This window comes from Anguilla rostrata, chromosome 3 (genome assembly GCF_018555375.3).
Source record: "Anguilla rostrata isolate EN2019 chromosome 3, ASM1855537v3, whole genome shotgun sequence".
In the NCBI taxonomy this organism is placed as follows: domain Eukaryota; kingdom Metazoa; phylum Chordata; class Actinopteri; order Anguilliformes; family Anguillidae; genus Anguilla; species Anguilla rostrata.
In genome coordinates, this window is record NC_057935.1 from 54,865,440 (window position 1) to 54,889,321 (window position 23,882).

At 42.8% G+C, this 23,882-nt stretch overlaps 1 long non-coding RNA gene across 1 annotated transcript in view; it reads right to left on the minus strand.

Annotated features, from left to right (window-relative positions):
- Window positions 1-23,882, minus strand: part of LOC135251184 (uncharacterized) — a 78,407-nt gene that overhangs the window by 46,843 nt on the left and 7,682 nt on the right. The gene's annotated exons all lie outside the window — the stretch shown is intronic.

Below are 23,882 nucleotides of genomic sequence, written 5' to 3' on the forward strand. Positions count from 1 at the left end.
AATTACATTCTTGAGACAAAGTTAACTCAAACTTTTGTTGATCACAATGGCTGTGTTTCCATTAGAATGTCAGAACAAATGTATTTTGGATGACTAAAATAATTACTTGTTTTTTTTTACTCAGAAACCCCCGAGATCAGTGTTTTTATTGAAACTGCTTTGTTGGGAATAACAATGTGATTTGAGAGAGATCTCCATCTTGTATAATGGAGATGGTGTAAAATAATAATTCTCGCATGAGACTTGTATTTTTAATGCAACCAAATAATAGGGTAAGAGGCATTTGTGCAGCTGTTTAAGTCATCCTTATTGGTTATTTAGAATTTTCCAAAGGGGGAAAAAAATAATAAAAACAGTAAGAGCTGTGACTTTAGAAAGTGAATGGGCAATAACTTTTCCATTTACAACGCCAAAGTGCAAGGAATACTTTACTGGGTTTAGCCAATGATGTTAGCCAGAGCATTTAGAGCATCGGTCGAGGTTGGCTAGAGCATGCTCATCCTCTTTGCCTTAAGTGAATCAAATGCTCTGGACATCTCTGGACATGCCTTTAGGTTTTCTTGGGAGAATGTTCCATGCTCACGTCCTTCCTACAGGTGTCCCCCACGGCTCAGCACTTGACCCTCTGTACCTTTTTTCTCTTTACATACAATCTTTTGGGTCCATTATCTTTCTTGGTTAATGATATCGCACGTTTCTATGCTGATGATACTCAGCTTTTCCTCTCCTCACCTGTACCACACACTCAGGTCTCTCTTTGCATCTCAGCCTGTCTGAAGGACATCCCAAGCTAATTAGCAGACCATCCTCTTAAGCTCAACCAAGGTAAGATTCCCTACATTCCTTCCAAGTCCTCTCCTCTGCAATATCTCTTCCTTAATATGCAACAGCAGAGCTCTCTCAGAACTCTTCTCCTCCAAGAAGCCTAGGTGTAATCCTACATTACCTATCATCCTTCTATTTCCATGTAGCTTCAGTCAAGTGTGCAGATTCTTTCTATATGGATAGTCCACCCTTTCCCCACCATCTGCTCTACACAATTACTAGTTCAAGTTCGGGTGGCATAACACCTGGACTACTGAAAATCCCATCGCACATATCTCCATGCTTATGCCACCAATCTCCGGCAGCTGACACAAAACAGAGTCAAACAACTGCAGTTTTACAGTTTTTCCAAGCAAGATCATTTCACACCCCTCCACATCTCTCTTCACTGACTGCCTGTTACAGTTTTAAGCCTTAGTAATAGTCTATGGAATAGTGAATGGAACAGTTCCACCATACCTAGCAATCAATGTTCAACTCTTTGGTTCAGCAACCATGTGGCAACTGGCTCTTCTTGCCCTCTGTATTTACTTCTCTCAGTCACAATGCCTGTCTGTACCGGACCCCAAGAGGTTGAATGAACTCCCCACAGTTGTTAGACTTGCAGAATCATTGGCCATCTTCTGACATAGACTCACCTCCTTGGTTCTTGGCAAGGATATTTTACCTGCTCTTGTAGCTAAAGTAATGTTAAATCTATAGTCGCTGATCTGTTATTAAGCCAGGTCTGACACATTTGCTCATACTAATCAGACAAATTCACTTACGCTCTCCTTATATTTATATTTACATATTTTTATAAATAGCTTATACATATACATATATAGTTTTTTAATGATACATTTAACTTGTAGCCAGTAACATAGTTATAATACACAGTAATAGCTTAAATAATAATTCAGTTATAAATGTTATGGTAAATTAATTTGTGACCATTATGTTCCCCCCGGAAGATATATTTCAAGGACCCTGGGATATTGTCTGTAAATGTCCCCTAAGGATATTTTTTGGAAACCTTGCTTTAAAACTGGATTTAAAGATGTCCACCAATCGTCGTGTCCTCCATGCCCCTTGACCATTCACTACCAAAACCCGTTTGTTCCTTAAACTTTTCCCATTTCTGATGAGAGACAGTAAAGTCTTAGCCTAAATTGCCTTCAGTCAGCTAAATTAATGTCATAAATTTAGATTTGTCAGCTAATAATGCCCTTTCTGGAGAAGATTATGTGCTCATTCCCGGCTTCTCAAGCATTATTGTAAAAGTGCCAAACAGACGAGTAATGTTTCTTATTTTACAATGTTATGTCTTAAGTGTAATGGATCATTGACCATGAGGAAGTGCGTTAATAAATCTCCCGGGCTTTCTTAATTGCGCCCAATGAAGTGTCGCTGTTAAAACAGAAAAGATGTAATATGGAGAGCCCTGACATAATGTCTTCCAGTTTTACAATTAACAGTTCACTAAGCAAATCGACCAAACAGCTTATCATTTGTTGAAGGCTTATTAACTTGTTTCTTTCAAAGTCAAGGTCATATTGTGAAATGCAAATGAGGGCTACTGTGTACTTTCCCTCCCCCTCACTACCGACGTCAATGAGCTATTATGTCATACAGTTTCATACAAGATAACCATGTAAAGTGGCATTGTGTAGCCTTCAGAATAAACAGACAGGACTTGCTTTATTTTCTGTATCATTTTAATGACCATATCTTCCATGAATCAAGCAGAGTCAATGCATTTTACATACAAATGCTAATGGCATTCGGGTGCACGCATAGATAATTTTAAAATTAGAGGGTAAATTGTTGATTTCACAAATAGAGAGCAACAGTGAAGTCATTACCATGAAAGTAATCAAAAGGTCTTGGTGCTGAAAACAGATAAATAAATTGTGCTATTACAAAAACCTTTTACAGCTGATATGATTTAGTTAAATCTTAAACTAATGGCACTCAGAGATTTACAAGGAAGATCACATGCAGCTACTGTAATATAAATGCTTTTGTTATGGAAAATGTGTATCTGAGAACATAATTTGTAGTGCTGCTATGTCGTATATAAAAGGAATGTGTTATTATTGGCGTGTGTGTGTGTGTACGTGCGTGTGCGCACATGCTCATATGTGCCTGCATGTGAGAAATCATGTGTTTGACAGCATATTTATGATATTGTGTTGATGAGAGGATGTGAGCTTAAGTGCAACTTTGCGTGTGTGTGTGTGTGTGTGTGTGTGTATGTGTGCGCCCATTGTTTATAAGCATGTGTGTGAGAGATAGAGTGTGTGTGTGTGTGTGTGTGTATGTGTGCGCTCCATTGCTTATAAGCATGTGTGTGAGAGATAGAGTGTGTGTGTGTGTGTGTGTGCGTGTCTGCATGTGTGTAAGATGATGAATCACACGCTTTATGGGAATGAGACCCCCAGCTCCCAGGGTCCCTCTCTCCTTCTGCCACCCTGCAAATTTGTGGTCCAATCAGCCATGAGCAAAATTAGCTCCAAATTAGCAAATAAATAAATAAACGAACAAACACTGTGGCACATCATTCTTCCAGGGCTGGCATCCACAGATAAAACACAGGCACTCCCACAATAAATTAGGGCGAAATGAAGCATGCGTGTATCTATGGCGAGGATCTCCCAGGGGGGAGGCTCGTACCCGTGTCTGGCAAAGGCAGCTCCGCTGACAGGCGTGAAGGGGGAGAAGAAGAGGAGTGGATGTGCAACACATTAAAGGAAGAAGGAAGAAGCAGGGACTGCGGAGCGACCACAGCGCTCACAGACTCCGCCGTCAGGAGACGAGGTTTGGGGAAGCCGAACGCGCCGCGGATGGCGGCTGCTCTCGCGGTGCAGGGACGGTTCCTGGGTGCTGTGACGGCAGCGGTTAGCAGAGAGGAGGGGAGGGAGGGAGAGAGAGAGAGAGAGAAAGAGAGAGGGGTCATGGCCCATGGCCTGCTGGGACCCCATTAGCTCCACAGCTGCTAGGGGCATGTCAGAGAGACAGTAGTAATGTACAGAGTGTGCGTGTGTTTTATGGGAATAAGTGTGTATCTGCGTGTTGGTGCGTGCATGTGTGCATATGTCCAAGTGTGTGTGTGTGTGTGTGTGTGTGGATGTACAGGTGTCTGTGTGTGTTTGTTTGCAGGTATGTGTGCATGTTTGGGTATAAATGCATACACACTGTACAGGTTTCTGTACTGTATGTGTGTGAGTTCTAGGGCACCATAATGTTTGGTACAAATGGTTTCACAGGTGTTTCTAATTAGTCAGGTTTATACAATTGCTTCCTTAATGTGGGTATAGTAGAGCTTTCAGGGTCTAGTCTTGATTCTAGACTATTGATTGCATTTGTGTGTTATTGGCCTCTGTCAACATGAGGACCAGAATTGTACCAACGAGAGTCAAGGAAGCCATTACGAAACTGAGAAATAATACAATAAAATAAAAACGGTCAGAGACATAGGCCAAGCCATAGGTTTAACAAAACCTTGTTTCGTTTGGTACATCATTAAGAAAAAAGTTAGCACTGGTGAGCTCAGTAAACCCTAAGGGACTGGTAGGCCAAGGAAGACTTCCACAGTTGATGACTAAAGAATTCTCACCATAATGAAGAAAAACCTCCAAACAGCTGTCAGACAGATCAGAAACACTCTTCAGGTGACAGGCATGGATATGTCAGTGACTACTGTCGACAGACGACTTCACAAACAGAAATACCGAAGCTATACTGCAAGATGCAAATCACTAGTCAGCCGCACAAACAGGATGGCCGGGTTACAGTTTGCTAAGTACCTACAAGAACCTACAGAGTTCTGGAAAAAGGTCTGGTGGACAGATGAGACCAAGATTCACTTGTATCAAAGTGATGGCAAGAGATGTCCAAGATGAATTCTGAATTCTGAAGTACACAGAAGCATCTTATCTACTCAAGTTCAGGTAAATGCCTCAAACTCATTGGTTAGCACTTCATGTATAAAATGTACAAAAATACCCTTAAATGCAAAACTGAGAATGTGCATTTTAACGAATGTGAATTGTCTGATTACAAATCTAGTATCATGGAGTACAGAGCCAAATAAATAAATATATATTTTTGTCCCAAGTATTATGGAGCTCACTGTATATGTGTCATACAGCGTGTAAAGGTACATGTGTGTTTATACCAAAAGTGTCTACGCAATGGACTGTGTGTGTTTGTGTGCATGTATGGATATAGGTCTGTACATATAGGTGTGTGTATGTGTGTGTCCGTATACATGCATATGGATATCTGCACACATAGTGCATGTGTGTATGTACAGACTGTGTGTACAGGTGTATGTGCATGTTTGCACTGTTAGCTGGTTAGCTCAGGCCCTCCTGATGGGCAATGACAGGGCCTGCCTGGCAGACAGTGTTTTCACAAGTAAACAACCTCAGAGAGAACAGCCTCACTTTGATCTGGGCTTTTTCAGCCGACATCAAACCCCCCCCCACACACACACACACACACACACATACACATGCATGCACACACACAGAGACACCCACACACTCAGTACCGCCACCATAGGGCCTCCGCAGGACATCGTTACCTTTCTCTCGCACATGAAACGCAGCGCTTGCACCGACAGCACGCAGACACGCACAATAACGATCAACTCGCGCCCTCCCAGCGTGGACCAGAACATCACACGAGCTGCCCGCTGAGTTCGTCCGAGTCTCCAAGGCAACGGCAGCTCTCCTCTCTCTCGCTCTCTCACCTCCACCTCGATTCAGAGCGAGGTCTCGCGTTCGCATTCGGCTCCGGCGCAGAATACGAACGACCTCGCTCCAGCAGGACGGCCTCCTGTCGGCAGACGGCTAAAGAACCGCCGAACCCGAGGGAGGGAGTCAAACGGGGAGAGACGTGACAGCAGGTGGCACTCCAAGGATGCCGGAGTTTGGATCAACCGAAAAAATTAAGTACTGCTTGTCAGTATTTATACACCAGTGGCTATAATTAAATTTCATTTGAACTTACAGGTGAGTGACAGACGTAAGACAGGACATATCAAAAAATCGGTGCTGGCGTTCTCTAAAACACATTTCCTCTTGCTCGCTCAATTAAAAGAAATGGGGTGGGGGGGACTGGTGCCCGTCATTCTAAATTGTTAAGCGACAGATCTGGAAAGGCCCAGAGCAGTTCCTTCCTGTCACACACGCTGTACTCATTCACCAGGTTTTCTGCAGGGAGATAATGGTGTGAGAATTAAAGCCACAGCCCGACGGAGCACAAACAGTATGAGAAGTTGGTCAGACGGGTGGGGAGGGGGGTTGGGGTCAAAATCATAGCTAAAAAAGTTTCTTTTTTATTTTGCCCATTTCTTTTTTTGACATATCCATGGAGTCAAGTTGGGCTCACTGTCCTGGGTCTTTGATATGCAAATGGGAGAAAGGAAAAAGGAATTTTGTTTTCATAATTGAAAGGACTGTAGCCACATGATATGCAAGACTAAGCAGACCCTAAGCACGTTACATCAAGTCAGGCCTGAGAATTGAGAAAGGATCATTGTTATTCATTTCCTTGCTATTTAATTTTTAAAAGAAGATCTGCCACTGTTATGAGACTCTCTCTCTGTCTCTCTCTCTCTCTCTCTCAGACTCATTCTTTCACAATTTCTCTCTCTCTCTCTCTCGCATGTGTTGCTTTTTGTGGCCTACCTCAACCACCCACCTACACACAAACACACACACACACACACACAAACATTGTTTCACTCACAAAACACAACCCAGACTCCCAGGCCTTGGCGCGTGGTAGAGGTAGAGGGGAAATGGGAAACCCAGGTAGGATACTTAAAGAAAAAAATATTACCAATTAGCACTCGCCACAACAATGGACTGCCTTTGCCATACCGTGTGATTAATGTGAAAACGTTGCAGTTGGCTACCTTGTAACTTGGCCTATTTTGGCATCCAATTAGTATGCTAATAGCAGTAATTATACTGCATGTCTCATCACCTAGAGGGTTTTTAAAATGATAAAATAATGAGAATAAACAAGCCGAGGCTGACATTCATGAGGCCAGCCTAATTACTCACCGCGAGCCCGTCGGGGATTCAGCGCTTCTGCACAGGAGCAGAGCACGTCTCCCGCGCGTCCCGCTCCCTCTGCCTTCCACTGCCCCCTCATGCCAAGAATCGCCCCGGCGACGAGGTACAGCCGAGCCGCGCGCTCCTGGGTGGGAGCAGGACGGTGCGCACCGCACGCTTACCCTGAGTCACCGTCACCCGCCTCGGGCGGAAACCGTCACCAAACTTGGTGAGTGCGAGGACGGAAGAGAGTGTCATCAGTGTGATGCACTTGAGAGTCAAATCAGTGAGACTTTGGTTCCCATGGCGAAATGTCCTACCGTGAGGGGGGGGGCGTGTTTGACGTTGTTGCAATCAGATGTTTGCCCCTGTCAGAAGCGTTACCCAGCACTCATTCTCCATTACGGTAACGATCAGTGGCAAAAGCTCCATCGGAGATTCAAACCTGGCAACGTACAGCTTACTGTACTAAAACCTTCTCAGATATAAAAACAGACATGGTAGCTGTGTTTTATTTTAGTTATGCAATGTAAGCATGTTTTATTTCTAACAACCTTCTGTTAAAGCAAAAAAGCATGCTGTTTCCTTCCATGATGGTGAAAATTAAGCAAGTAAATGCAACAGCATATTAATGTATTTAATTTGTATGCAGTTTCTAGTAGAAATTGTAGAAGTTGATTTCTTTGAAACTTCAAGCATTTGTTAGCGTTGCTATAGTGGCACATGTTATTTCAATTATTCCCCACTGCTGCACGAGCTCTGATTAATTCCATAAATTAACATTAAAAATCTCTAATTTCTTTTACTTTTTTCCAGTTTTTCATGATTTTCAACAACTTAGCCCTGACTGTTCCGCAACTTCACCCAATAATTTCCATGACAAACACCCAGCCTAACTGATCAGTAATCTGAAGTATTTTCCCTTCAGAATTCACCAAAACTGATAATTTTTGGTGAATTCCTAAGGGGGGCATGCCACCGAACCTCCCTATAGGGTAGCAGTTCTCGGGGTTTATGCATCCTCCATATTATTCAAATAAAAGTTACGCCCTTGGTGAGCAGGTGATTTTGGCTGGTGAAAATGCTGAGTGGCTAATGACTTTGGAAAAGCTGGTGAGCCAAAAAGTTAATATCAAGCCCTGGGAACAGATAAGAGTTGACTTGAGTACACTGATAAATTAACGCCAGACTTTGCACTTATTTTGTGGTCTTCACTGAAAGTGATTAGGGAGTGATTAGGGAGGTTGAGAGCAAAAGTTGGAAAAACAAATCCCATGGTCTGTGGTCAAGTTTATTTGAACTGCCTTGTCAGATTTCAAATTAGTTCCCATTTCATTTCAATATTTCTATTACCATATTCTGTTTTTACTCATATTTTTATTTATTTAATTTTTTTATTCATTATTATTATTGTTGTTGTTTTTGTTGTTGTTGTTGTTGTTGCTATTATTATTATATTAAGGCATAACTTGAGCAGCTCCTTGTTTTGGGTTTTCTAGGAGGTATCAGCTGTTTAGAAAAGACTGTGTCAGTTGTCACTTTGTGCTTCTTAATTTCTGCATAGTGTTTCTGGCAGGTGGAAGCAAGTTCAATATTTATAACCTTCAACTTGACCTCACCTATTGACCTGTGACCTGTAGTCCTCCATGTTTCTTCCTCTCTGTCCTGCTCACCTGATGGTGTATGGACAAAATCTCCTCTTCACTAGCATCAATGGTCCTGGGCAAGTGAGGTATGGGATGGGGGTGGGCGTCATTGGGGTCTCATGCCTTCTTGTCCCTGGGCTAATGACACGAGGGATTGCGCCACGCGAGCCAATACCCAGCAGTCTAATTGCAGAGCTGCTTTTGTCACAGCGTTCGCCTCCTCCCTCTGAGGGCCCAGGGAGAAAACCAACATCATTAAGACAAGCCGGGAAAACCAGGCACGTTCCTGCCAAACTGTTTACAGAGGGTCCCGTTCCCCCCTACATTCTTAAAGTGGCAGCAGGTTAAAAAACCTCCCTGTCCTGAGACCCCTGAGCCAGTATTCACGATTACCACTCGATTACTTGCTCCTCCCTTCCATCCACAAGCTTGAGCTCTGCTGCAATGCATTCTTTTTTGTAATTAACTTTCTTTTTTTACAAAATAATTTCACATTTTTGACTACAAGAGATTCAACGTACCAAATCCCAGATTTTGCAACCACAACCCCCACCTGCAGGACCAATGGTTTTTATATCCTTTTCTTATGTCCTTTCCTGGCTTCCTTAGCTCCACCCAATGGATAGCACAAGCAAAGGATGCAAGGAAAGGACCCAATGATGGAGGAATCGAAGAAGTATTTATGAGGCAAATGGAACATCCTTGTTATGTCGAGTGTCAGTCTGCAGCCATGTCAGTTACAGGCGTGGCAGATGGGGAGAGGTGGATCCACAAGTTGACCATTTATACGTTGTGCATTCCAAAATTGCAAAGGATGCACTCTTGTTTCCTGACTCAAGCATCCTTCGGCAACCTCCTAGCTCCTCGCTCCTTCAAGGATCATTTAACGGGTTGGCATGTTGGACATTACAGCCAAATAAAGAAAATTCTTGATTCCACATGTCTTAGCTTGAAAGCTAGGCTATTTAATTGCTTTTAGCTAATGGTTGGCCAAGGGGGAAAGCAAACCAATTTTGGCAATTTGTTTTTGGAAGAATCATTTTTAAAATATTTCTTGGTATATGTGGTCTTGGTTTGTGTATAAAAGTATTGAAACAACACATCAGTACACATCAGTTTGGGTTTGTCCGATGAAAACACTGAGTAGCTAGTGACTGTGAAAAACCACTAGTCACAGTGACTGGTGAGCCAAAAAACAAATATGTCTAGACTTGAATACAATCTATTCATTCATTAGCAATATTAAGACACCTCTCTACCAACAATGACTACCACATTAAGCACTAACCGGTGACACTGTACGTTTTGGGGTGCCTTCATGATGGATCGGGTAGCTTTGGGGTAAAATGAGGGCAGAAATGATTTATGGTTGCTAGGACACCATACATTGGGAGTACTTTTCAGCAATCTTCTCATTCTGTGTCTTTTTTCTCTCTAAACTCAGATAGTAGTTCATTGATATATATTACCATCTGTTGTTCTGGAGTGTAACATTGTGCAGTCATCTTGAATGCACAGTAAACATAATGCTGGTAGGTTGGTAGAGCGTGAGTCAGTAAATCATAATACAGCCATTGCTGCCTCGTTGTCTAGCTCAGGTATCCCACACCTAGCGCTCAACATTTGTTCCACAGATACTCCTCTGTGAGTAAAAACAAAACTGCTACTGCTCGGGTCACCGCTGAGCAGCTTCTCACTATCTAATGTTGATAAGGATATATTGATATTGCTTTAGAGGAAACTCTGAATCACTTAAATGATTGATTAAATGTTTGATGAACATCTAGTACTGTGTCAAACCTGGTCTTGAACACTTAAATAGTTCTTTGCTTCGACGACGTGACCCGGACAGCTTTTCCGAGCATTGACAACCTTCTGTGTAATTATTTTGGTGATTACAGTTTCTACACCTACTTTGGTTGCAGTCTCTTGCATTAAACATGCATTTTGACTAAAGTCGGTCTTGGAAATTAAGTTGGTAGGCAGAACTATGGGTACTCTTGAAAGTGACAGGGCTACTGTCCCCTACAGGTTGGCTACTTGCATGACAATGATTTGGAAGGCATTGCCAATATGAAAAAAAATGCTAAAACAAAAGATAGTAAAAGAAGGTAATATTCTCTAGCTAATATCCATAAACTTCCATCAGCTCTCTCTCATGCACTGATGCCCATGCACACACATTCACACACAGATCTCTCACTCTCTCTCTCTCTCTCGTTCACTCCCTCACAAACACAAATACATACATATACACACACTCACACAAACTCATCTGTGCCAGTACCTCAGTCTCCACCATTTTCCTCCAGTGACTCATCTTTCAAAGCTCCAGCTTCCTCGTCCATGGCACTGATTTACATGCACGGTCTGGTCATTACACTGACTGGTTGATGTTGCTGTGTTTCAGCGTACATCACTTTCCCTTAAATGCTTCCACCACCCCACCCTGTGTGAAGAGAATCTGGCAGTTCTACACACACGTGTGTAATGTATCTCCCTCACTATTATTTGATGCAAATTTCACCACAGAAGGAATCAGCCCCATACATTAGAGCACTTGCAAATGCGTTGTTTTGGCGTTTAGTAGACGATAAAGACAGGAACATCTCCTCTTTGTGTCAGCATTTTATCATCATTGTTATTAGCCAAAGTATTAGTGTCGCTGTTCTAATTATTATTGTTGTTACTGTTATTGCTACTTAAAGAATGCAAGGCACTTTAAAGCTGTAATTACAAATGCCATTGTAGACAGAGAGGGTGTTTTCTACATGTATAATTATTCCATCAGGGGACAAACAGTGAAATATAAACTGAAAGAACAATCTATCTATCTATCCATCTATCCATCTATCTATCTATCTATCTATCTATCTATCTATCTATCTATCTATCTGTCTATCTATCTATCTATCTATCTATCTATCTATCTATCTATCTATCTATCTATCTATCTATATATCTGTCTATCTATGTGTCTATCTATGTCTCTATGTGTCTGCGTCTGTTGCATATATACTATTCCTGTTATTTCCAGCATCTTTTCATTTAATCACATTTTCTTTGCTTGGAGTAGCTGTTTAATTTACTGATCATCTGAACATTTTGATTAGGTGCGGGAAGTATGACTACTGTAGATGTGGGTTGACCTGGGTCAGATTTATTTCTGGATGTATACATTTCACCTGAGTTGTTACGCATTGACTGCACTCATAACGGTATTGTAACGGGGCCAATATTTTCCCCTACCTGGCAGTAGATATGTAATGGTGTAATTATGCCTGAATATCACAAGGGGGAAATGAGTAGTGCTTGTTAAATGGCATAGAAACAGTTGATAAACTATGCGAAAAGGATCTTTTTTCATATTTCTGAACACCATTATTATAATAAAATCATTATTCGGTGCAGAAATATTTATCCAGAATGTACGCACCAAACGGCTTTCATAGACGCAAACTGAGCTGTTAATTCCCCTTGCTCACATTGCCACCCCCTCATTTCAACCTACACTCATATCCAAGTGCCTTAAAACCTTGTATTTTGCATTTTATGAAAAAAAATGATGTTTTTGCATTCAAACTCAATTAGACAACTCTTCAAACTGCACAATGACCTCTTTTGACTTCATTTTCTGAACTGGGTTAAAATTTCCTGCCCGCAACTCTGTTAGGACTGTTGTTTGAAAACTCTGTTTCCATAAAGTGTTCCTGTTTCTTACTCAGGAACTAGAACACAGAAGATGAAAGAGGAAACAGTGAGAAAGGGAACCAGGGAACGCACAAGCGAAGGTAACCTTATTGCCACTGCCAAGGCAGACGATAATAGAGCAATGGAATTTGGGTTCAAAAATACCAACATGCTAATTAAATTAATGTAATATGCAGCTTTAGATAAAGAGTTTTTTCCCCATATTACTTCAGCTTGTGTGTTATGCCTCATTGTTTTTGCAGAGGGCGTCTTCTGGGGCCATGGAGCTTTCACACAGGCTGGCCGCTAGGGGGGGATTATCAGTGCTGAGATGAATAGGTCTTTGTGAGGGACACAGCTGAGAGAAACAGGGGGGGAGGCAGTGTGGGAAGGAGGGGGGGGGGGTGCTACTGTAGTGATAGTCATAGAGAGAAAGAAGGAAAAGAAAACAGAGAGAGGCAGCAGGATGAAGGAAGGCGGCGTGAGGGAGAGAGGGAAGGAGGGAGAGAGGGGGGGGGGATGCGCAGTGGAAGCCCCGTCTTTGTTCGGCTCGGTGCGGTTAGGCGGGCGGGGGGAACGGCTTCCGTGAGATCACTCCGCTGCCACACCGCTGTCACTCTCCTGCTGAGGCCTGTGGCAACATCAGCACCGTCATTTCACTCTAATGCCCCGGCTCCTCACGGAACTCACACTTACCCTCACCTGCACTTTCACTGGGAAGCCACATCCTACACCCTAACGCTGCATTCGCAGGATTTCTGATTAAATACTGTAGATAAAGATTAAATAACAAAGCACAGCCTGTAAGCCATATTATCTATATCAATGTCATAATGCAGTGTATTGGTTTTCTTATTTGCTGGGGGAGGGGCCCAAACATTTGTTCATGTCATCGGGGGAGATATTTGTGTTTCCCTGTAATTCCTCTACCCTAATGTAATTTCCCTACAGTCTTAATCTTAGTGAGGATTTGAGGATATTTTTTTCATAAGACTGGGTAAGCTAGCATCAAGACAGTGAGTTTCAAAGGATGCTAAAATGTTCCTGCCCACTCTTACAGTGGGATGATGATGCATAATGCAGGTAGGAGGAGGTGAGGAGATCTTGGTTTTAACTCAAGGTTATGATGACCTTGATCACCCATGGCTGCATCCTGAAATTAGCATCTTGTGGCACCCTTTCCCAGCCAAACAAAGCACAGGAAGAGGAAAAGAAGGAAGGGAGCTGGGAGTCAAAATGGCTGCTGGAGCCAAAATGGCTATTTTTTTGCCTGTTGACATGTGTCTGTGGTCTCTCAATGAGCAGGATAATGGAGCTGGCATGAACTGTAGCAGTATTATTTATACCCTATTTATACTGACTACAAAATATGTCATACTGTCTATTCAATATATTGGAAAACAATGGGAAGTTTCACTTTCAAAGCTACCATGGTAAGAGAAGCACAGTGTTCCAGCTGCTATGACACACGAACACCACACGATCTACTGCTGATGCCTCAGCTCTCTGTTTGCCACCGTTCTGCTGCTCGTCAGGCTGCTCAGTCTACGCAAAGAAAACGCTCCTGCAGCTTTGAGACCTAGGGTTGCCAGACGTCCAGGTTCGACCGGATTGTCCAGATTTCAAATTATTTGTACAGGACTGGTTTGTGATCCCGATCCAGACAATGTAATTTGTGGTCTGTGTAATTGATGGAAGAAATTTAGTGGTAGTTTGTAATGAATTCACATGTTAATGACTCCCCGGTCTTGATAGAACGGCCCACCAATCCAACGGCGGTTTCGAGGGGACCAACCCCCTCCTGTCCGACAGCTCCCAAGCCTCATTCACGATTATGCTTCCAGAAGTTGTGCATGCTGTCTGGTTTTGACAAAGTCAACATCTGGCAACTCTGTGTCTTTACCCTGTCTGAAGAAATGAACAAAAATACGAAAGGATGGCAGACTGTCCCGCTAGGTGGAGGACACTGAGAGATGGACAAAGAGGGGCTGCCCTTTAGACAAAAGGGAGGCTGGGGCCAGAGTTAAGGCAGTTGCTATGGAATCTAAACTGCTGCAGTATCGCCACAGGAAAACACAATAGTGGCCTCAGCCACAACATCACCAAAACAATTATTTACTGCAGAGGTACACTGCAGAGTGTCCACAACTATGTGAAGAGGCCAGCATCGGACAAACAAAAAAGCCCTGCCAATGAGGATTTGATACATTTTTAATGATTAAATGAAAAACTGGAAAAGCAGCACTGGTCTGGCTTTTATCCAGTGAGAGCTTGTGGGTCAGTGTTGATGATGTGCTGCAGTGTACTGCATCAACACCTAGCCGTGGGAGTGTTAAAATCACCTCCATAAACAACACTCTCCACATAACTGTGTACTCAGGAACCCTAAAATGTCATATTATCAGATTATTGGATGTATTTTCCTGAATTTATGACTCAGGCTTTGGAATCAGGCTTCCTGATACCTACCGAGATGTGTGTTTCCTCATGTTTTGGCAGTGAAGAGGTTAAAGGCTCATTCTCCTTAAAAGACCTCCAGCTCATTTAACAATCCGCCCCTCCTCAAACCCCTGGCCTCCCTGGCCCCTGTGGCCCCTCGGACCCCCCCTCCTGACAGTAATCCCTGCTCTGCGGAGCCCTCTCTGCGCCCCGACGGTGAATGAAACAGTTTCTGAATCTTTGTGGCAGGGTAATGATGCAGAAAGCCGTGCTGAATGGAGCCGTGCCATTGAGTATGGCAGGGAGAAGCCGTGAGAGAGTGGAAAATGCCTGGATTACTTTGAAAAGTTTCCTCGGTCCCCCACATGCCACTCATCCTCCAATCGACACCCAGCCCCCCCCCCCCGGCACCCACACACACCCACACACGCACGTATGCACACACACACACACACACACACACACACACGCATATGCTCTTCACAGGTATGCTTGCGCCAAATCTGCACCACACTCACAAACAGCCCTTGCTCACACAGCTCCCACACTGACCTCTCACATAGATCAGTACACATAGATCAACCCCATGCAAATAGCTCACACAAGCACCCACGCGCACAGCTCACATGTACACGCACCCCACAGGGATGCCTAACCCCCCTTCCCCCACCCCACATGCACACAAACATATTTCACAAATATCCCACAGACGTGACTGAACACGTTGCCTCCAGAGACACAGGACATTTCTTCTGATTGGTGAACGAGAGGCTGAACTGAGGTCCCACAGGTCAATCTCCCAGCCGAGGCGGGCGGCACCCAGACCCTGTCCCTCCTAATTACAGTCAGGAGGAGTTTAACCCTACCACCGCACCAATGGACCGAACCAGGACAGGTAACATTACTAGCTTTCCTTCGACTGCAGGAAAGCATCCAGCGCACCAGGTTGATCTCTCTGGCAAGAATTGGTCTGCTTCATTAACGCTGCATACAGAATAGTAGGATACAGTCTGTACTGAGTTTAATCAAAGCTGGTCTAAATTATAGCGGTTTTGTTATATAAACTAAGGGAAAATGTATCAAGGCTTATTACGGGAACATTGAGAAAAGTGCTCAAATGTACATGACAAAAGCGGTTAAAGAAACACAAAGTGCAATATTTTTTTTAAAGTCATTTCTTCGGTAATTCAACACATTTCTCCCTCCCTTCTCCTGGGAGTGCGCTTTTACATAGCCTACGCACCATCACTCTCTTATCAATTCCACAGAGAACGCATAGCCTTGGTGGTTTGTTGAGACTGCACGCACAGAAGTTGGTTATATTTCAAGCAGTTGTCACGTAGCTATTCTATTCAGTTCGTTCAAAGTCTCAGTTTCAACGAAAACCCAAAAATATGTTGGTAGGGTGGCATTATCGTGACGTTCCAAGCCTATCATTTCTATAATTACAGCGTCCGCAATTATTCATCTCCACCCTAAAGGCTTTATCTACTTCATCACAATTGCAGTGCATGAATTTTGTGTGATTATATGTGCAAAATTAGTTACGATAACACTTTATTGGGAAATTTGTATCAAAGCACTGGTCATTCAATTGCTGAACAGTGAGCTGGAGTAGACAGTGACACGTTTGCACCTGGGTAAAAGCGTCTGTTGTTGTACAGTATATTGTCTGGCAGGGGGTTTCGGGAGAAAATGACACAAAGTGCCTGCATCTCTTTACTGAGTCTTTTTTTTTTTTAATTAAAAAATATATATATTATAAAAGAGTTATTTTAAGCCCAAATATTTATCAGTTGTGGGAGGAGGAGGATATAGCACGTATGTCATTGGAGTAGTTTTCATTTTAAAGTCTCCAAAGCCCCGACGATGTCGCTCTGACCTATCTAGTGTTAACAGAAACTCTCACTCGCTGTCTCTCTGCAGATGTGTGTGTGTGTGTGTGTGTGTGTAATTGAGAAACTTGGTGCTGACTCCTTAACAAATCACATCAGAGAGGTGGGAAGAAAATATTTGAATTCAAATAATACTGGCCAAATTCAGGAGGAGAAAACATTTGGAGAGAATGCTTGTGATATATGAAAGCATGGCACATCCCTACTATGTACCCATATGTACTCATTACAATGGCCTAGTGGACGAATTAAACCGAACATGAGCTATATTTTGGAGCATCCCTGAATTCATAATTTTAATATCTGCTCATGCAGTTAATTCACTGACTAATTCATGTTGAATTTAATGTTAGTTTATCAGATTTCTCTGTGTACATAGAATATAGACAGAACGTTTATCAAAAAATATGTAACAACAAAAGCAGTAATAATGATTTACATTTAGTCTTTACATTTATAGTACCTTGTATTTATCTTAAAGTACTTCAAACTGGTGATACTTAGGAGCCATTTTGTTCCAAAAGCTCATCACATATCAGATTAAGTGGAAGCAAGGTATTTAATTCAGTCAAATTAAGCTGAGAAAAGATTAGATCAGCAAATTGATTATAGCCAGATTTGGAGGACACCAGGGATCCCCTTCCTCTTTGATGACTTCCATGGGAACTTTAGTTATTACAGTGAATCAGGTCTTATGCTTATGCCCATGCATTTCATTCAAATGATGGCTTTTGCTCACAGCACAGTGTCCCCATCGCTGCACTATGGTATAGATTTCCTGCTTGGGCCAGACTACCCCCTACTGGCCCAACAACATCCCTTCCAGCAGTAATTTTGTTTGAAGATGTAGTCCATCTAAGTAATAACCAGGCCGAGTCCCTCAGTGACAATACATCCAATACAATATAAAGACAAATTAACACTGAAATGATATTCAAAGTGTATTAAATGGGAAAAGGTTTTTCTCTATCAATGTAACACAGGGAGTGCTGAATTCTCAGTATTTAAATATGAGTGTTCATCTCTTAGTGTAAAACAGAATTGTTATCTCGGTGAATAAAATAGTGTTGTCCTCTAGTGTAAAGCAGAAAGTGTTATTCTATTGGCATACAAGAGAGGGTGCTGTCTTCTTGGTGTTAAAATGGGTGTTATTATCTCAGTGTAATAAACACAATCGACTGTTGTTCGTTCAGGGTGAACAAGAGTGAGGGAGCGCGAGAGAAGGAAAAAGAAAATGGGAGAGAGAAGCAGCAGAATGAAGGTAGACAATGCTCTCCCTTTGCTGAGAGCGGTGTAATCTCTGCCAACTTCTCTCCTGTGAGTTGGGTAGTTAATTAGGGGCTACCCTGCTTGAGAAAAAGATGTGAGGATCACTGGGAGGTCCTGAGAGAAAGGGGTTAATGAGGGCCTGCTTTACTTACACTGCGGCGTGCACAAAAAAACCAACAGCCACAACCCATCCCGCATGGGATCGCCCGTGGATGTTATCAGCTAAAACCCCGCCATCACACTTCCCCGCAGTGGGTTAACGGCACACGTCGCTTCCACCTCCTTTAGCATTCTTTATTAGCCTCGCGCGCCGTGTCAGCAGAGTTGCAGTTTAAATGAGCATCCCCAGGTTGTCGTACCTTTCTGCTACACGACCCAGGATTTAAAAAAACATACCGAACCAGCTTTCTTCGGTGCATTACATTCACACCACTTAATTAGTGATGGATGAAAGAATTATCACGCTGCATTCCAAGAACAACCATGTGACAGGAACAGCATGCAGATATTGATGAATCCATAATACATGATAAATAATATTGTGTAGTTAGAGGGGTTTTTTTTGTGTGCAGCTGCATCATTAAATCTAAAAAATGGCCAATCCAATAATAGACTACCATTTGACCCAGATCGTACACCACCATGTGTTAAATAGGACAAGACAAAACATAACATACAAAGTGTGTGGCAGCAAACATTGAGAATCCTCGGCAATGGAAAGTGGCATCAGAATATAGGTCAAGTCAGACTATGGCTTGTCTTATTTGAATTCCCTTGCTTTTTTTCCAGCTTTGTCTCATGTATACAGTGATAGACTGATCTTCTGCCTACAAATGCCTGGCATGGACACTGATCTGTGCCAACAGGGATGATGCCATGGTTATGGGAGATGCATGGAATAGTGGACACTGCTGTGAGATGAGTTAGACAGACTGCTGTACTCAGTTCTCTGTGCTAAATCAATTAGATCAATCCAGTGGTCTTTGATGATGTAACTCACCCACCTGATGCTGTTATCCTAGAACACCATGTGACCTGAACATGTGAGCCTGCTTGTCACATGGTATCCCTTTATACAGCTTCATGTTTCGCAAAGAAATTCAGGTGAGCACAGCTCCTGCGTCCAACAGCTAAATATCCAAATCTGTGATTATGATTTCCATTTTCCTTGCTGGAATGCTGTAGGCTATTTTAGCATCCAACTTTTTATGTCCTCACACGACCAAACCAAAGTCTATGAAAGTGTTTTCAATAAAGCATGATTTGTATGATATGACTGCACCAAAACCTGATTTTCATTCACCTCTAATGTTCAATGTGTAATATTTGCTCTTTCAGAAATAAAGCAGAATAAAAAGGCATCAGAATTTATGAGCAACATCAAATGGGCCATAATATCACTAGAATACGATGACACAATTTGAATGAATATACTTAGTGTGATTAATCTATGACATCATAAAGGCTATAGCATGAAACAGAATTATTATAAAATCTTCTCTGCCTGGTAAAGCCAGTAAAACACTGCCAGGGGTCAAACTACTGATGTATTTAATTAATCACAACGTTCTAGCAAAGTCTAACATTACATTATTACATGTAGGTTAAACAAAACTATATTAACCATCACTAAGAAAAATCTAATCTAAATCTAAACCAAAATATGTCACATGAGCACATGGTCACACTCAGAGAGGATTATGGGAATCTTCTTCCATTTTAGTTATTCCAATAGGAATTAAAATCAAATACAAAAAAGCATGTAAAGTATTCCAGAGGAGCCCTCTGTTATCAGTTCCAGCTGAAGTTTGAAGTGTGCGGACTAAAACAGGCAACCTGTTGGAGTTCCTTCAGCCACACAATCATCTGTATGGGTTAATTAGTTCCTGGAAATGCGCAGTTGTGGGTTTCCGTGTGCTGCATTCAGCTGAGGTGCTTTCTGCAGGGATGTGCACTATACGGTTGTTATAAAATTCGTAAATGAAAAACAGTCATAGCAGTGGAGGGAGGGTTTCCTTCCGCAGGGCGTCCCCAGGCTCTTCACAAATGTAGGCCCCGCTGGTTGGACGGGTGCCCTGTGATGTGCCTGCGCTAGCTGCATTGGCTGTGCTGCCCACTGGCCCTGCAAACACTCCATTTGAAAAATTGTTTAGTGAAGGTGCTGCTGTGCAGTTATTTGATTACTTTGCAGATTAATCTCTGTCTGAAATGCAGCATCCCAACAGTGTTGTTCGCGGTCATTTTCTCTCTGGTGGTCATATACCAAGCGACACATTTGCACTTCAAAAATTAATTAATTAATTAATTAATTGAGGTCTATATGAATAATTTACACTGTTGACTCACAAATGAAGTGTATAATGTCCCAGAACAGGGAGTGCTTGGAAGAAGAATATATGAACGATGATTTGGGCTATGCTAGGATTCTAAACCGAAGTAAACCTGCACAACGTGTTTGTCAAAAATAATCTCTTGTGATTTTTCAAACATAATCACTTTATTACATAATAATAGGAAGATGAGTTTTCTAGTCTTGTTTTTGCATTCTTTAAATGCATGTGATGTGCACAAAGGCAGAACTGCCACATTGGATAAAACAAAGTCAAAAGTAATTTGCGGAACGATGCTATCACTGTAATCATTAAAATGTGGGTGTGCTTGCTAATCTTAAGTTACGAGCTTCATGATATTTAAAAGAAATGAAATGTATCTTTTTCTGAACGCACCCCGACCACCCCCATCCTTGTGCGATTTTGGATGAAAGCCTTCGTTCAATGCACGTCATAACAGCGGCCATTGCACATGTGCAGAGCTTCCGCTGTGGCAAGCAGTGCATGCATAACAAAGAGGGTCGCCCTTGGACACTTCACCTACGGAACCAGGCAGAGGAAGGCAGAGGTTTCTCAAAGCACCACTGCAACCGCTGCCATCATTGACTCTCCAGCATGATCACGTGACTCGCCAGCAGGATCACATGGTCTGTGCATGTGAGCTCGCCCACACCGGGACAACAACACCACGCCAGACCCGCCCACACGCAAACACACCCCCCCCCCCCCACCCCCCTCCCCCCTCTCTTCACTGCCTCCCACGGTCCTATATCCCCATCACACCCCCAGCTTTGCTGAAGAGCAGAACAAGGTGTTATTAATCACAGCGCTCTGCATGCTGGGAGAGAGGCGGCTGTGCGTTTAATAACAGGGGGCTAAGACGGTACAGATGTACTCCAGTTCTGGGCGGCAGCAACAGATTGACAATTTTCCCTGTCCATCATCAGTTCTGCTTGGCCACTGTGTGCTGTGTGAGTCAAGGCTTTGGTTTTATGCCACAGACACATTCGCTGAAACAACAGCAGGATCTCTCTCCATCTCTCTCTCTGTCACTCTCTCTTCTCTCTCTCTCTCTCTCTGTTGCTCTTTCTCTCTGTCTCTCTCTCTCCCACTCTCCCTCCCACACATCCCCCTCTTTTCCTCCCTCCTTCCCTCTCTCTCCCTCGCCCTCGCTCTCTTTTTTCAAAACCACTCTGTACCACTTCCTCTCTGCAGCTGTCTCCTGCATCTGGTGAGGGCCGCTTTGCAGCGACTCAGCAGTAACTCACTTTAACAACTGTCTCCTCTGACACGTTTAGTGTCACACTCTCCGCTGACACGCTCGCTAGCAGCTCCGCGCGCTCCTCTCCTCTTTCTCTCTCTTTTTTTACTGAGCGTGTGCGCAATGATCCTGCTCAAATCCTCCTTTTTATTCCCTCCATTCAGCTCTCTGATGTAATCAAGGTGGTACTTGATCATTTCCCAGCATGTGGACCCCGCCACCGCCCCCCCTTCCCCACAGAAAAAAGACAGAATGCTCACGCCATGGTGATGTGGGTGATTCGCTCCATCTCTGTCCATGAATCACACAGGTAGTTTGGCAGCAGAGGACAGTGGAGCAGCTGCATGGAGAGCACTGCAAAGGCTCTGTTTAAGGAGCTGGACCTTCATCCACACCATTTAGCTAATACCCATAAACTTCTGCCAGCTCTCTCTCTCTCTCTTTCTCTCTCTCTCTCAGCCTTACTTAACCTCATCACCGCTCCCTCTTTTCCCATTGCTACACTTCCTGTCCCCTCCATTTGAGCAAGTGATGTCTTAATCCACACAACTCATTGGTCCCATATTTATTTTCCCAAATGAGTACAAGTATCGAAGAAACAGTTTGCATGCAGCTACAATTTTTTTTCTACTGATTTGCATCCGAATGCCCATTTATTCATTGCTATAAACTTGCATCTGATTGGTCAGAGGAGTTGCAATCATACACTAAGGCGGGGAACACCCTAATGATGTAAATCCTCTCTCGGCGATGCTATGGCTAAGCATGATTCACCCCCACAGAACACTGGGCTGCACGCAGTTGTATGGGATGCAGCAAAAGAACAATAACTGGTGCATCTGTAACGTGACTGCAAAATCTTCTTAAATCAATCCAGGTTTTTTTAAAACTATTACACTGAAAAACAAATGAAAGTTCTCCTTCTGCACCCAAGATGATGTCACTTTCCAGGATTTCACGGTGTTCACCAACTCACTGCACCGCTGAACCCACCGTCTGTCAGTCAGGGAGGATCATGGGATTAAACCCCATGCTGAGGTACTGCTGATGTACCCCTGGGCCAATTTCTTAATTATGTTTAATCATTCCAGTAGAAATGCTGCGGCATTCGTAAGGTGTGCTAAATTTGAGATTTAAATTTATGAAATTGCAAGTGCTGTATGGTTGACACCAGAACTCAGCTTTGCCTAACTTTTGACAAACCAATCAAAAAAAAAAATTTTTTTTCTGTGGCTACATTTCAACCGATGTGTTCCTTCATCTTTAGCCCTAGATTCCATAAGTACAGGGAGGCATGAATATTATTCCACAACATTTTTGGAAAAATTAAACGCAAACTGCATAGCACAAGTCTTGCAGTACCTGTACAAATGTACAGTAATGTTACAGTAATTCATCTTAGCAAGCAGAGTTAAAGTGTCTCTGTCATCTCTATCAGGAAAAACAAGAGCAAGATATGAGTCCTCTAATAACCAGCAGTACTGGACGATTTCTCATCCAGTGACAGTTTTGAGAGCCATCTCATTAGATTGAGGTAATCACATTAGGCTAACTGGTTAATAGATTGATTATGTGGTCAGTAAAAAGTGTAATTAAACTTGTTATGAACGGATCTCTCTCATATCGCTCGTCCTCTATGCGTGTCAGGGGCCTGGTGTTCCGAACTGGGAGCAACAGCATCCCGTAGTCTCATCACAAAGTGGCAAAATAATAAGGTGTGATATTAGATCCAGACTGTGCCAGCGTTGTCTGCATCTGGAAGTCCCACAAGGATGTTTTCAGTTAGCATGTCACACAAGAGCACCCCCTCTGGTCAATCAGATGTATGCAGTGTCTGCTGTGACTTGCTCTATGCAGTGAATTCCTCTCGTGATTAATTGTACTGTGTCAATATGCTTTTGGAAGGATGCACATGCTAGTCTGTGTGCACTGAAATTGACAGAGGAGGAAGAAATGGGACAGGGATATACGAGTACAATTGGGTATTTCAAATGTTAATAAACAGAGCAAAGAAAGGGAATACAAGATATGAAATGAATAAGAGCTGAAACTAGTTATGGTCATTGAGTGCTGCTTTCTCCAGTCACCAATTTAAATAAATTACACACTTGCATAACAGTGGGTGGAAAAAGTAAGTTCCGTATAAACAATCTTAAGAGGCTTATGAATGGAACATATGACAGAAGGAGACTCTCAAATGAGGCATAGGGAATTGTGCAATTTAATCACAGTTAAGAGTGGTCCTATGGCCATAAACACGATGTGGAACAACAGGATTCGTTTTTGTGTGTGTGTGTGAGTGTGTGTGCATGTGTAGGTGCGTGTGTGTGTGTGTGTGTGTGTGTGTGTGTATGTCTGTGCGTCACCCAGCCTGTTTATCTCTTATCTATTAGTATGGTAACTAGCTGTATTATTTTACAAACATAAATATTATCAGAATTTACATAAACTTTCAAAGATATCAGCAGAGCACATGA